Below are 17321 nucleotides of genomic sequence, written 5' to 3'. Positions count from 1 at the left end.
CCAACCTCTTTTAGATGTTGTTATGAACAAAGTTCCCCCATTCTCATGTAAACCAGGGACCAACAAACTCGATTGTCATGGACATTGTTGCCAATGTAGGAGGACATAGGTTCGAGTGCGCTGAAGCACATTATCCTCTTATTTATTGGTTGGGGGCTATGGGTAGTTTTAAGCATTGTGTCAAAAAGGAGCAAATATGATCAAAATCTATAATGAGCATATATCATTAATAATGATACTTGCAATTTAGTCTTTGTACTATTATTAAATCACTTATCTAATTTAATTTTACTTAATAGTTCGACTCGACAATCATTTATCTGACATGTAATTATTTAATTCTAATTTATGATAAAATCAATTTAATTAAAACCGACCTTGAATCGAATTTTTCAACACTAACAAAAATCAGATCGTTACAGAGTATCAACACTTTAGTGGAGTGCCTTTGACCTAAACAATGGTCTCTATATATAGAGAAAAATGTAGTAGTCTTAGTTGAACAAAGGGTAAATAAATAATATTATTTTAATAAAAAAACACACATATTCTCTCATGGGAATACATAGGGCAATTGCACCCATTTTTAGAATTTGGGGTAGCTGTCCCTTATTACTGAGATGAGCCTTTAGGCCTGTCTTTCATATTAGGTATTAATTATATTTGTTATCTAGTTTTTAATTCAACTCATATAATTTATCAATCTAATAATAATTTTTTTCTCAAAAATATTATTTAATTTAATTAAATTTCTAATTAAATTATTTTTTAATCTAATTCTAATTCCATTAAAGTCGTGAAGACTTTGTCGTACTATAGTCTGTGAGTAAATGAATTTAATTAGCTTGTTCACTAAAACGCAGTGACTAACTAATTTAATTTTCACTTCAAACTTTAATTATTTAATTTCAAACAATTAAATAATAATTTGAAGAAATTAATTTATTCTCTAAGTCATGTTTTGCATATGGTGAGAAAACATATTTACTACAGATAGCAATGCTTGTGATCTATTTCTCTAACTCCTTGTTTTCATTCATATATCACATATATTCAATTGCAAACCGTTCAGAGTTGGATTGTGCAACACCCCTTACCCGTGTCCGACGTCGAGACAGGATACGAGGCATTATCGATCTTAACATAAGCAACCATACAAAATCGAGCCATAAAATTTTATTCAATTTAAAACTATTTATACACACGCATATCGTCCCTTATAAGGGCCTATAAGGCCCTAAACATACGTTAAAAGTGGTTTGAAACTAAACCGAAAACTTTGGAACACTAAGAAAATTTTCATGTTTTAGAGGGTCACACGCCCATATGGCTCGGGACACACCCGTTTCCTCAGCCCGTGTAACTCTCTGCATATGACATCATCAATAAATAAGGGTTCCACAACTCATCATGTATCATGAAAACACAACTCACATCACAAGACTTTGACATATAATTAATATATATATAGACTTACAATCAATTAGCCAATATAAGCCAAGTTTCGTGGCTACACATAAATCAAACCTTTAACCATTACAAGCCAAAACATTTGGCCAAAACATAATAACTCATACACAAAATGACTTAGTCCTTATACATGTCATAAACTTAAAATGCTTGAATACGTTGATAACGATCAATAGCTTGATAGTGTGATAGAATCTTCGACGATTTCCAACCCGAGCTAGTATTTGTGACACTATAGGAAAAAGAAAGAAAGGGGATAAACTATATAGCTTAGTAAGTTGGAATGTAAATAATAAGCAATCTGTTAACATGCTTTTACCAATCCTCAAAATATGTTCTCAAGATAATACAGTCATAATTACACATAGTTCTACTATTTACTCATTTCACATCAAGCTGTCTACTCGAGTCATAGTCACTAAATTATTTATATCTTGTTCTACGGAACTCCAAACTAAGATCTGGTTGATATTCCTACAACTAGACTCACATATCTTCTTATCATAAAATTTTCATAATTTTTGGTTTAGCCAATAAGTACAGTTAATTCTTCAAAGTCATCCCTGCTCTGCTGTCTAACAGTTTTGACATTTCTTCTCTACAAATTAATTATCTCTTAGTACAGGATTCGAATGATATTCTCGTTTCTCCTGAAAATATACTCATTAAGAATTTTAATCATATAAATTATAACTCATAATTTTTTTATACAATTTTTAATTTGTTTTCAAAGTCAGAACAGCGGATTCCGAAATCATTCTGATCTTATCTCACAAATTCAAATATCTTATAATATGATATTCTTTTGCTTACACCTTTTTTTTATGTGAAACTAGACTCAACAAGCTTTAATTTTAAGTCTTATTCAATCTCTAATGCGATTCCCACAAATTTTGGTGATTTTTCAAAGTTATACAACTGCTACTGTCCAAAAATATTTTATTGCACATTTTACTCTTTTATGATTTCTTTGTATTAACATTTATTTTTACACACATAACACCAAAGCATATCCATAACTAGCTATTCCAATAGCTAATCATTATCATGTATTTACACGCCATTCATTGGCCAATTGCACTTATACATCAACAACAAAGACTTAAACATATCATGTCTTAAGTTAATTTGCCCTAAAAGCCTCACACAATCATCAATCAAATTTACCACATATTTATACCTTATAAGTATAGGCCTAAAATCACAAGGTCATCACAAGATCATTCTCATAAGTATGACTCATTTACATTCTTGCCAAAATGTCCAATATACATCGAGTTCATTACTCATGAATTTTTCGTACATACTTGTATGCTTTCAACATGATTATATATTGTCTTTTCTTTGACATAATCTTTGATTACTTGTTGAACCACTTGGAATAGTTAGGATACTTAGGAAAAATCGTTCATAATGTATCGTACCAATGCCATGTCCCAGACATGGTCTTACATGGAAATCTTGTATCGATGTCAATAGCCCAGCTATGGTCTTATACGAAATCTCAAATCGATGCCAATAGCCCAGCTATGGTCTTACACAAGTCTCAAATCGATGCCAATAGCCCAGCTATGGTCTTACACGAATCTCAAATCGATGTCATATCCTAGATATGGTCTTATACAGGATCTCAAATTGATATTGGAACATCATCAACTGAATTCACAAAGCAATTGTACAATTCATGCTATATGAAAAAATTAAATACATAATAATGTGATGTTGCATTATTTACACGAACTTACCTCGTTAGCATAATCGGTGAAAATGACTTATTCGTCATATTCTTTGTTTTTCCACCGTTTTAAGTCCAGATCTTGTCTTCCTTGATCTATAACAACACATTTGACTTATTTATTCATCATGCTACTCAAATTAACTCAATTTCACATTTTTGGTAAAATTACATTTTTATCCCTAGATTTTGTCATATTTACACTTTTACCCCTAGGCTCGTTAAATGAAATCCATTTAATTTCTTTACTACCCATGCCTAATTGAACCTTTTTCATGCGTATAGCAGCTCACATATTTCACTTATTCACTCTTTTACTGCACAATTTATCACATTTCTCAATTTAAAACTAAATCGACATTTTTATCAAAAATCACTTTACAAATGTTGTTTATCTAACAACAAGGATGCATTTCCTATCATCAATTATAAAAATACACATATATTCATCAATGGAAAAATTTTTAAACTTTAATAGTTTTGAAAACGAAGGTACGAAATAGTTAAATCGAGTTACCACGACTCCCAAAACGTAGAAATCATAAAAAAAAGGGGGCCAAAAATCGTACCTAGATAGGCCATAGATGATTGGCCGAATGCTTACTCATCCATGGCTGCCCATTTTCTTCATAAACGGTTGAAGAAGAAAGAAAAAAAAGATGATAGCTTTTAAATTTTTTCTTATTATACTTTTATTAACTTAATTACTAATTTGCCCTTTTCTTTTCAAACTAATTTCAAAAATATCAAACAAATATATTCCACTAAATTATTAATGGGCTAATTATCACATAAGTACTTCCATTAAAAATTCTATAGTCGTTTAATACCTCTAGCTTCTAGAACTCAAGTTTTACATTTATTACGATTTAGTTCTTTTGACTAAATTGAGTGCCCAAACGTTAAAATTTTCGTACGAATTTTTCATAAGATATTTTTGTAAAACTGTAGACCATAAAAATATAATAAAAATAAAATTTTCCTTGTCAAATTTGTGGTCTCGAAACCACTGTTCCGACTAGACCCAAAATCGGGTTGTTACAACTCTCCCCCTTAAAGGATTTTTATCCCTGAAAATCTTACCAGAATTTAGGTTTGGATATCATTTACTTGAAATTTCTTATACCTCATCGAAGAATCCTCTTCGAGGTGATACTTTCGGAAACACTCTGTCTCCGATTTGAAATTCAATGCCCTTATGTTTCAAGTCGGTATACCACATAAGTCGGTTTGAAGTTGCTTTCAACTTTCATGAATCACTTTCACTATTTCCCAGAATCACAAATCAATTTCAACCTCATAAATCCCTTTTTCACAGTTACCTTTGAACTTATAACATAATGCCGGAGCGTATCGTCAAAGATATGAAGTACTCTTTCAGACTAACCATCAATTTAAAGATGAATTACAGTGTCAAAATGCAACTGCGTACTCAGAGTTTTCTATAGTTTTCTCTATAATTTCGATATAACCCTCGGATCTCAATTCGAATAATAGGGATTGGCATTCTATGAGAGCTAACAACACAAAAAACATATAACTTAGCTGATCTTTCAAATAAGAAACCTGTACATACCGAAATGACTATACGAATTTTTTTGTCAAACGATCAAGCACATTCAAGACAACATCTTCCTTTTCTGGGATAAAGGAAATTCAGTTATGAAATCTATAGTAACTCTATCTCATTCTCACTCTAGTGTCATCACTGACTGTAACAGTCCTGAATACTTTTGATATTCGGCTTTTACCTATTGACAAGTTAGCATCTAAACACAGAATCAGAAATATCGAGTTCCTTCTGAAATTCAAAATCGAAGTCGATTTGATCTGAACTAATTTAGACTAACATTCCTTAACACATTTATAAGCTTCTCAAACTCGTAAAGGAAACATCACTTTGCCTTTTTAATTCAACTAGAATTAGACCACCATTAGATAGGGTGACTCATGTAACCAACACTTATAAAATAAATAAGGATTTTTCGTTCAATTATATGTAACTATATCTACTTTCTCAAAGGTAAATTGATAACTACACATATTCTAATCCGTTCATTAGTACATTACTGAAAAAAATCACGAATTCTTTATTCAATTCAAACTGAACCTAGAACTAAAGCTTCAGTTAATAATAACTTTAACTGATTCAACTTTGCTACTATGCAACCAACCATTCAAACTTTCACAATTGTGATAACTTTATCAATTAGAATTATTTTAACCCATAATAATAACATCATTCAATTAGAACAAATCTGATAGATATGTTTCAGCATCATGCCTTCAAGATTATCAATTCTTCATTTAGACTGTCAGTCTACACACTCGTGAATACCCAAAATTCATTATCATACTTAAGGACACTCTACACACATATAACTCAAATTACATTTCAACGGACCAGCTTGCTCTGACAAAACAACTGAGTTGATCTCAACTATCGAATAATACATATCAAAATACTTCTTTCTTCAAACTGTTAAACAAATCGAACATATAATCTTTTATAATTCCCATAACATGCTAGCCAAAGATCCTCACAATTTCATTAGGTCAAGGGAACAAAATATCTGAATTGAACTCATTTACCTTAATCAGACTTACCTTGTAACAGCCTGGTTTTAGCTAAATTGAAACAGTGGTTTCAAAATCACAAATCCGAGGTCATAAAATTATTTTAATATTATTTTTGGAATTTAAAGTATGTTATTTGATATGTGTGAAAATTTCGTGATTTAATTTTACCGATTGGTTAGTTAATTTGATAAAATGACTTAATCGAATAAAATACAAAAATTGCATACTATTTGTTTAAATTGCTCAATTGCTATGATTAATTAAATTAAAAGTCCTTGTGATGACATTATACCATTGATAGTATTAATGGACATTAATGGACATCCATTATAAATTTCTATGTTTATTCATTTAGGGTAAATAAGTAAATTATATATTAATATGTAATAAATAAAAGAACACATAAAACATCATGCATGTTCATCTTGTTGGTCGAAACTCAAAGAAAAATAAAATCATTTGAAGCTTTAAGGATTCGGTTTTTCAATCCATAATAAATATTTATCTTCTTTTTTTTAATATTTCTAACTTCGAACTTTCTTGATTCCCATCCAGATAAGAAGTTTCATAAACCGGTCTATTTTTAGAGTATCTCTCTTTAAAACGAAAGTGGAGTTCGCCCTTTCTTTTTTTTCTTTCCAGTCACTCGTAGCTTTTCTGTTTCGTCAATTTTGCTCGGATACACCTCTTCCTCCGAAAAAAAAGAAGTATTTTCTTCGGTCCCTTATTTTTGGTTAGCCCCAGACACCTTTCCATACTTTGTATCTAGAGTACTTCACTTAATTTCCTCTGTTGTATTGGGTTTTGGCGGTATTTATCATGCACTTCTAGGACCTGAAAGTCTTAAAGAATTTATCCATTTTTCGGTTATGTATGGAAAGATAGAAATAAAATGACCACAATTTTGGGTATTCACTTAATTTTGCTAGGTATAGGTGCTTTTCTTCTAGTATTCAAAGCTCTTTATTTTGTGGGCGTATACGATACCTAGGCTCCGGGAGGGGGAATGTAAGAAGAATTACCAACTTTACTCTTGGCCCATGTGTTATATTTGGTTATTTACTAAAATCGTCCTTTGGAGGCGAAGGGTGGATTGTTAGTGTGGACGATTTGTAAGATATAATTGGAGGACATGTATGGTAGGTTTCATTTGTATATTTGGTGGAATCTGGCATATCTTAACCAAACCTTTTGCATGGGATCGCCGTGCACTTGTATGGTCGGGAGAGGCTTACTGGTCTTATAGTTTAGGTGTTTTATCCATTTTGGTTTCATTGCTTGTTGCTTTGTTTGGTTCAATTAAAAGTTCTTAGATTCATGGAGATATAGAACAACATATAAGTTATCATGCTCGCATATCTACCATTTGAGTCTCCAACATTTATTCCAATAATTACATATTTGATTTGACCTATGGACGAATATGCAAGCATACGTTTCATGCTTGTTTGAGTAATAGCAATGAGATTCCCCAATATCATGCTAAGAATAGCTAGGATTTTCAGAAGAAGATGCCATTCGTTTGATGAGAAATAAAAAGGAATATCAAAAATTCGAGTGGCTGAAGCCGAAGCAACTACTTTCGAAGTAACAGAAAGAAAAGCAACGACTGGAGTGGGAGAGTCAGAGTCGAAAAGAGGATTCCTCACTTCTCTCTCATTCAAAACCGTGCATGAGACTTTCATCTCGCACGACTCACTTGGAAGCTTGATTTAGATATGTTATTTGCTCGGTTTTTGATAATTTTTACGTTTTTAATATTATTGCTTTGTATTCTAGCTAGCTTATGCTTTAATTTTCGAATTTGATGATGACTTTGTGCAATTTCATTGATGAATATTTAAGCTTTTTGTTGTTTAATGATGAAAAATAAATATTTGTTGATAGATTATCATATTTTATTAAGTAGTTTTTGATAAAAATGCTTATTAAGGATTAAATTGTGAAATTTATAAATTGAGGGGTCAAAATTTAAAATAAATGGAATTAATGGGCTACTAGGGACCTAGGGGAAATTCGGCCTAACATGAGCATGATGAAATTTTGTATATTTTGTGTTGTTTTTGAAATAGGGACTAAATTAAGAAAATATGAAATTTTAAGGGCTAAAGTGTAAAATATTCATTTATGTGTTTTTGGATGAAATTAAATGGATATATGATTAAATAATTTAAATTTGAATTGATTTAGATCAAAAAGGAAAGAAATCGGAGTTAGATTGGGAAAAGTCGAAAGTTGTTAAATAATTGTATAGGATTTGAGCATTGGATGACTGGTTTCAAGCATGAATTGATTTAATCACGAAGTCGAAAGCACCGTACAAACCTTGCAAAATGTATAGGATATTGATGTCATGACATAAGGACTTCCGAAATATTATTTAGTGTAAGACCATGTTTGGGACATTAGCATCGAAGTGAGAAAACGTGTGAGACCATGTCTAGGACATTGGCATCGTATATGAGTCTTATAAGACCCTGTCTGGGGTAGTGGCATCGAAATGTGTTAACATGTAAGACTATATCCGAGATATGGCATTGTATGAGTTTTATAAGATTTCTGTGTATCCTTAACAATTCTGAATGGTTTATCGGGCATTAATAAAACGAGACCAAAGATGAAATTGTGCTAAATGGTTCAAGTATGTGAGAAGTTTATATATTCATTAAAAATTAAGGTAGGTGTAATATTTAATGTGGTAATATGTAATTATATAAGTAAGATTATTTTATATATGTATGAGATTGATTAAATTTGACCTATTTGAATTGAACTATTACTGTTTTTTGTGATAATTTAATTGCTTATGACTTACTAAGCTTTCAAAGCTTACTTTGTGCGTCTTTTCATTGTTTTATTGATTTTGAAAGCTAGTTTCGAGTTCGGGGATCATCAAGGAACGTCGTCACACTATCGATCGCTATTTCAATATTTTAAAAGTTTGTACTTTTGACATATGGCATGTATAGGCTAGTTTCGATATGGTTCGTTTTGATCTGTATATTTGTAGCCATGAGAAAATGGCTTGATAATGATGGTAATGTTTGTGTATATTTAGTTATGGTAAAAGTTCATTTTGGGAAGTATGTTTTATGATTATATGTTTTGGTTTGAGTAATGAGGTAAATGGTCAACATATATATTGATTGAGTATTGGTTATTTAGGTACGATTCTATATGGTGAATAATGACTATGTTTTAGGTTCGTTTCGTTAGTTATATATATATAATTATAAGTGACATGTTGATGTTTGTATTAGGTTATGAAATATTATGTGTAGCTTAATATTGAATGGTGGAATTGGTATGAATTTTGAGGCTAATTTGCTAGCCGAATAAATGATAAACGAATTGGCTGTGAATATGTAATTTTGGCATGATGCTTAGCATATGAAAATAGTATATTTAGTATTTAGTTAAAGGCATGAAATTGTACTAAAGGATGTCTTAATGTATGCTTGGTATATGAGATGAATTATGTTTGATTATGATTTAGGTATTCGAATGCCATGTAATTAATGGTCACATGGTTCGAACTTTGTATTTATGAAGCACGTGCACTATGATTTTGATGATTGTTGGTTGGTTAGTAATTTGATTAGATAAATGGTATTGATATAGTTGAACATTGAAGCATGATTCGTATATGTGAAATGACTAGAAAAGCATGATTGATTTAGTTGATGGATGTGTTTTTACTATAATGCATATGTTCCCATAAGCTAAGTTATGTATAAGTGATTGCTTACATATTGGTATGATTTATAATTTATCGGATGGTTATCTAGGTATGGACATAAATGGTAAATTGCGCATGAATTAGTAAAGTTCAAGATCATATTTAATCATTTGCTAATGTTTGATAATGTCTTATGTATGGATGTTATTTAAGCCGTATGGCGTGTTTTGTTTTGACTTAATAATTCGAATGTGCATAGTTATGTAAAATGTACGTTCGACAATTTGCTAATGAAATAGATTTACAAAATTTAAAGATCATAATCTATGTGCTAGGTACCACATATGAAATGATACATGTGTAACGTGTAGGTTTGTGCAAGTGTACAAAATCGTTATCAAGTAAGTAAGTATCAAGTTATCGTCTCCATAGGGATTGTATTTGTGCTAAGTCACTTAATTTGTAAAATTATATTAAAATTTTGGTAACATAAAAACACAATATAGTTGAGAAGTGGTGATAAAATATATTAAACTAAATCCAATGATCCCTAATGCAAATTATTCTAAGTATGCAAATTATATGAATGAAATAGATTTTAGTCAAATTAAACACAATTTGTAACAATTATAACATAAATAAACTAGGAAAATTACTTTAATTTAAATTCAATGTTATCAACATGCTTAATAACATTCGGAAAAACATTCCATGGCAATCGATCTTTCATGAATTTGGAAACCACATTAGGTCATTTCGGAATCTTTTACTTAGTAAATACGCATTTTACTAATCCTTATTTACTAAGGGTTTCTTAGCATTCGTGTGAGGTAACCGGGACGTGTCAGGTTTGAGACATTTTAATCACACAAATCTAAAAACTATGCAGATAGCAGAGCTTAGTCAGAGTTGTTATGCAGCCTACAATTTAATCAGGTCAAGATCTAAATTGAGCATGCACATTTCAATTATGCATCCATTAGCCGTCGTCTGTTCAGGATCGCTCAGCTAATTCAAGTGCATTTCAATCACGTATGAACGAAATACATACTTGATTTTAATTGAAAACATGATCGATTGAGGCACAAACATTATAAGTATGAATCAAATAAATATTATTTGATCAAAATAATCATCCTAGCTTAAATAAAATTAAGCTATCATTGTTGTAAACAAGAACAAATAACACATAGCAAACATCTTTATATTAAATTAAAGAAAAGGAAGATTAAACCCAATTCAGAATGGCTGTCTCCCAAAACTCTGACTGAAGAGGCTCATTCGTTCCTTTGCTTTGCTCCTTTGCTAATGGCTCTCCAAAGTGGCCGACCAAGGGTTCTTTAAGAGGCTAATTTTCTAAAAATCCTTATGTAATGATGAGGGGAAAGACAACTAAGAGAGTTGAGAGAAGAGAGAATGATGAATGAGTGAGGGGTCATGGGATGATTGAAAAAGTGAGAAATGAACTATTATTTATAGGTGAGGCAAGGGTGCTAGTTTGCTAAAAATAGGAGTGTTTATCTTTTGAAATTTCTTTCAAGGGTGGCCGACCATGAATTGAGGAAATGTGGCTGATTTTTCCTTTATTTTTTGGTTAATTTGGGTGCCACAACAACTCAGGACTGAGACTCGATCACCAGCAAATCTTAGGGAAAATCTCTGATTTCTTTAACTCTTCAAGGACCTTGTGTAATTAAACCAAAAATTGATTTATGGCCAGCCATGTGCAGTTGAAAATTGGGTTGACTTGGTCCCCAATTTGGACGATTTTGCAATTAGAAGAAAACTCTCAGACTTGTCCAAAAATAGTAGATAATTTAGAAGACCAAATAATATAATTTAACCACATTAATTAATCAATTTACTTAATTAATTAAAACCCAATTTATTAATGAAATATTTAAAATGAATTGTTAAATATAACTTTATATTTTATTATTTAATTTAATCATGCATGACCTACTTTATAGCTTAAATTAATATAAAATAAGCCATTTTATGCATGAAAACTATATAATAAAGTATAAAATCACATTTTAATAATTTCTATATCCTAATTTTATATTTTCGCATATTTCATTAATTTATTAAACAATTACTTAGTTTTAACAACAAATTTAAGTAAAAAGGTGATGAATTATATAGGAAAATCCTATATATTTTTCAGTTTACACCCCCCAAACTTAAATCATTGCTCGTCTCGAGTAATGTTCATGCACATCACAAGGTCTTGCTAAGGCAAATTTAGCTAAGAGTGTAAGTAGCATCAATATTCATCTATAATCATGCATCAATAAATTCATGCTCATAGATCTTCTTTATTAACAAGTAACTCATATACAAGCATTTTGAAAATTTTATTCTAAGTTTCAAGATATGCCAACATGAATCATTGTTTGCATGAATGTCACAGTCATAGATAATATTCTTCATTCAAGATAATTTTCTATCAATCAAGCAAACAATCACAAGGTTTATTTATGATCTTCATATGTTGAACTTAAGACTTCCTCTCCACTAATGTAGGTGACATAATCATCAAATCAACTGGTCTTTTATAAGGTTGTAATGGAGCTTGGTTAAAGGTAGGGATTTTAAGAGATGGGATATTTCGGTTTAAAAATCTTAACCTTTAACTTTATCTTGGTTTTCTCGTAATACAACCTTTTCCTTTTCCTTTAAGTGAACCTTTGGAACACCCCCAAATTTATTTTGAACTCAAGCTCATACATTTTTCCTTTTTGGAGATTGAGCAAACTTTTCTTCACTTTTTTTTAAGCATGAACACATACATCTTTATGAAAATTTCCTCAAATGTTGATTCCCAAGACAACTTTAGTTAAGACAGTGCACAAAATTAGGATAGCTTCAAAAAATAGAGATATGGCTTGTAATGTAAGTTTATTACAGTGAACAGGCTTTTAAGCTCAAAATTATAGTTTCAAGGGTCTAATATCATAAGGTGGGTTTGAAAAGGCTCAAACGATCCAAAGAAAAATGGTGCCTATGTCATTTTAGATTTTTATGTCTCCTAGGATTTCACCTCAAGAAAGTTACTAAGTCAATTCTAAAGATATAAACCTTCATGCATGTCTAATCTCAAGAGAAACTAAGTTTTCATGGCAAACATTACCTAAGACTAAGATCATAAAAACATTCCATTTTTCATGAAAACATACAATCACTCAGATAAAATCATCATTCATGCTTGCATACAAGCTATATTATTAAAAAGAATTTCTCTAAACATTCATTTATTAAAACATACTTATGAAAGAAATGATTTGAAACATACTTGAAAACTTTAAAAATTTGAGCATATTTGCCTTACCCCCTTTAAAAGGAAGCAATGTCCTCATTGCAAGAACAAAGTAATGAATGAAAAAAGAACACCAGGTAGGGTTGTAAAGAAAGAGAGGTGAGTCAATAAGACTGCTTACATACCAAGTCTTTCCTTATAACCCAATCCTAAACATGTTCATTCCCATTGCCACATCACTTAGTCTTTTTCTTTCTAAAGAAGTATTTATTCATGCTTGCTATGTTTTATTTTGCAGAAATTAAATCCTAATTACTAAAGAAATAAATTCCTAAAGACCTAAAAACAATTAAATAAATAACAAGACAAGAATCTTCCCTTTTATTTTTCTGACTCATTCCCCTTGTCTTCTTTAGCTCCATCTTCGCTTGCATCGTTAGTATCTTTCGTCCATCTCAAGGATAGCATCTGGGAACTCAGGAACAAAAGTATTAGAGATGTTTTTAAAAGTATTTCAAATTGAATCATCCCTAATTTTTGCATATTTCAAGTAAGTTTGTTGTTGTTTGTGCATGAACTTGCACAAGTCCATCATAATTAACAGCTCTGATTTCTTTGAAGTACTTGCAGGAGTCGGCATTGGAGTTGTAAATTCTAGTTCAACACTTAGCTTGATTGGTTCTTCTTCTAGATAAACCCTAGGTTCAGGGTTTTTAGCTCCTTTAGTTGGTTGAAGACTATTTGGTTCCTTATCAGATTCTTCTTCTTCAGTGTTTGCAACTGAATCAACTTCAGTTTCAGTTTTAATGAGCTGAACCAAGGCGAGCACTCTCTCTACTAACCTTTCAAGATCATGACTTGTAATGCACCCTTGGACATACTGCCCCTTCAGATTTGCTTGTGTTTTAACACAGGTCCTTAAGCAAAGTGAAGTGATTAATGATAGGAAATAAACACTTCTTGCCTTCTTTTTAGCACAGTCATAAATCTCCTTGAGAATAATTTTCCCAAAATTAATAGATTTTTCTGTCAAGATTGCATATGACAAGAGTATCTATTCCATCGAGATGGTGGAACTGTGTGAGATAGGCATAAAACTGTAGCGAACAAAATAAAACCATACATTTGCTACTGGTTTTAAGTATTCTTTTCGACAAGAATGACATCCATACTTTCTTATAATCCATTGGGATCCCGAATTTGTCACAACATCAAACACTTGTTGAAGAAAATCTCAATTGATATTGTTTATCATAGGGTTGTACTCATCTTCTTCAACATCAGGTAAATCAAACAAATCATTGATGAACTTAGAAGTAAGAGGTACATTTTTCTTTCGAACGATAACTTTAATAGCATCTTGTGTAGTCAAACTAGCATAGAATTCTCAAACTAGTTCATCATCGGGAAGTGAACAAGCATTATAAAATCGTCCCACTTGAGAGCATTGATTTTCTTTCTAATCGGTATAGGAACAACCATCAAATCATTACTCTTCAAGTCAAAACATTTTTCCAGCATCATAGGTTGATGCTTGAAGATTGAATCAAATCTCTCTTTCACTTCTTCATTGATCAAAATTGGGTTTTAGGAGTAGTCTTTGAAGACCTGGTTCTTTTGTGAGACATGGTATCTTTTCCCAAAAATTCAGCAAAGTTTATTAGGGTTACTTGAGCGGCAAGCAATGGGTGTGACGGTAAGGCATGAATTTTTCCCTCATTATTACTGTCTTGAGCCTCAAACTCAAACTGTATCTTAAAAAAAATGATTAGTACTTGGGCCAAATTTGACCCCCTTTATTAACATAAAAATTTAAAATTTAAACAGAACAAATGAAATTTAAAAAAAATTAAGTCTTAATTAGAAAACTTCTTCTTAACAAATTACATTAAATTAATTCCCAAGAAAGGTTAAAGGGGTCACAGTGGTTTAAAACTATTTATAAACATGCATCTTGTCCCTTATAAAGGCCTACAAGGCCCTAAACATACGTTGAAAGTGGTTCGGAACTAAACCGGAAACTTTGGAACACTAAGAAAAATTTCATGTTTTGAAGGGTCACACACCCATGTGGCTTGGGACACGCCCGTGTCCTCAGCCTGTGTAACTCTCTGCTTATGATGTCATCAACAAATGAGGGTCCCACAACTCATCGTGTATCATGCAAACACAACTCACATCACAAGACGTTGACATATAATTAATATATATATATATATATAGGCTTACAACCAATTAGCCAATATAAGCCAAGTTACGTGGCTACACATAAATCAAACCTTTAACCATTACAAGCCAAAACATTTGGCCAAAACATAATAACTCATACACAAAATGACTGAGTCCCTATACATGCCATAAACTTAAAATGATTGAATATGTTGATACCGATCAATAGCTTAATAGTGTGATAGAATCTCCGACGATCTCCAACTCGAGCTAGTATCTGTGACACTATAGGAAAAAGAAAGAAAGGGGGTAAGCTATATAGCTTAGTAAGTTGGTATGTAAATAATAAGCAATCTGTTAACATGATTTTACCAATCCTCACAATATGCTCTCAAGATAATACAATTATAATTACACATAGTTCTACTATTTACTCATTTCACTTCAAGCTGTCTACTCGAGTCATAGTCACTAAATTATTTATATATTGTGCTACGGAACTCCAAATTAAGATCTGCTTGATTTTCCTAAAACTAGACTCACATATCTTCTTACCATAAAATTTTCAAAATTTTTGGTTTAGCCAATAAGTACAGTTAATTCTTCAAAGTCGTCCCAATTCTGCTGTCTAATAGTTCTGGCATTTCTTCTCTAAAAATTAATTATCTCTTAGTATGGGATTCGGATGATGTTCCCGTTTGTTTCTCCCGAAAATATACTCATTAAGAATTTTAATCATATAAATTATAACCCATAATTCTTTTTATACAATTTTTAATTTTTTTCCAAAGTCAGAACAGGGGATTCTGAGATCATTCTGACCTTATCTCAAAAAATTCAAATATCTCATAATATGAGATTCTTTTGCTTACACCATTTCTTCTATGTGAAACTAGACTCAATAAGATTTAGTTTCAAGTTTTATTAAACCTCTAATATGATTCCCACAATTTTTGGTGATTTTTCAAATTTATACAATTGATGCTATCCAAAACTGTTTTATTGCAAATTTTACTCTTTCATGATTTCTTTGTATTAACATTTATTTCGACACACATAATACCAAAACATATCCATAACTAGCTATTCCAATAGCTAATAATTATCATGTATTTACATGTCATTCATTGACCAATTTCACCTATACATCAACAACAAAGACTTAAACATATCATGTCTGGATTTAATTTGCCCTAAAAGCCTCACACAATCATCAATCAAATTTACCACATATTTATACCTCATAAGTATAGACCTACAATCACAAGGTCATCACAAGATCATTCTCATAAGTATGACTTACTCATTTACATTCTTGCCAAAATGTCCAATATACATCGAGTTCATTAATCATGAATTTTTCGTACATACCTGTATCCTTTCAACATGACTATACCTTGTCTTTTCTTTAACATAATCTTTGGATTACCTGTTGAACCACTTGGAATAGTAAGGATACTCAAGAAAACTCATACATAATGTATCGTACCAATGTCATGTTACAAACATGGTCTTACATGGAAATCTCGTATTGATGCCAATAGCCCCAGCTATGGTCTTACACGAAATCTCAAATCGATGCCAATAGCCCAGCTATGGTCTTACACAAAATCTCAAATTGATGCAATATCCCATATATGGTCTTATACGAGATCTCAAATCGATATTGGAACATCATCAATCGAATTCACAAAGCAATTATACAATTCATGCTATATGAAAACATTAAATTCATAATAATGTGATGTTGCATTATTTACACACGAACTTACCTCGGTAGCTTAATCGGTGAAAAGGACTTATTCGTCATATTTTTTTTGTTTTTCCCCCTTTCTAAGTCCGAATCTCGTCTTCCTTGATCTATAACAACACATTTGACTTATTTATTCATCGTGCTATTCAAATTAGCTCAATTTCACATTTTTGGTAAAATTACATTTTTACCCTTAAACTTTGTCATATTTACACTTTTTACCCTAGGCTCGTAAAATGAATTTCTTTCAATTTCTTTACTACCCATGCCTAATTGAACCTTTTTAATGCGTATAGTAGCCCACATATTTCACTTATTCACTCTTTTACCACACAATTTATCACATTTCTCAATTTAGTCCTAAATCGACATTTTTATCAAAAATCACTTTACAAATGTTGTTTATCTAACAACAAGGATGCATTTCCTATCATCAATTATCAAAATACACATATATTCATCAATAGAAAATTTTTTAAACTTTAACAGTTTTGAAAAACAAAGGTACGGAATAGCTAAATCGAATTACCACGACTCCAAAAACGTAGAAATCATAAAAATAAAAAAAAACAGGACAAAAACCATACCTAGATGGGCTATAGAAGCTTGGCTGAATGTTTGATCATTTGTGGCTGCCCATTTTCTTCATAAACGGTTGAAGAAGAAAGAAAAAAAG

General features: G+C 31.2%; 1 long non-coding RNA gene across 1 annotated transcript; it reads right to left on the bottom strand.

The window, feature by feature from the left end:
• Positions 1-14912: 14912 nt before the first annotated feature.
• Positions 14913-17321, bottom strand: LOC105791862 (uncharacterized). The gene is made up of 4 exons (XR_008198419.1): positions 17233-17321; positions 16665-16752; positions 16264-16321; positions 14913-15177 (listed from the first exon to the last, which is right to left on the bottom strand). It is a non-coding gene; the product is annotated as an uncharacterized LOC105791862 (long non-coding RNA).

The sequence above is a fragment of the Gossypium raimondii genome, chromosome 8, assembly GCF_025698545.1.
Source record: "Gossypium raimondii isolate GPD5lz chromosome 8, ASM2569854v1, whole genome shotgun sequence".
In the NCBI taxonomy this organism is placed as follows: Eukaryota; Viridiplantae; Streptophyta; class Magnoliopsida; order Malvales; family Malvaceae; genus Gossypium; species Gossypium raimondii.
The sequence above is the reverse complement of the archived record's forward strand: the minus strand, read 5'-3'. Positions and strand labels throughout refer to the sequence as shown.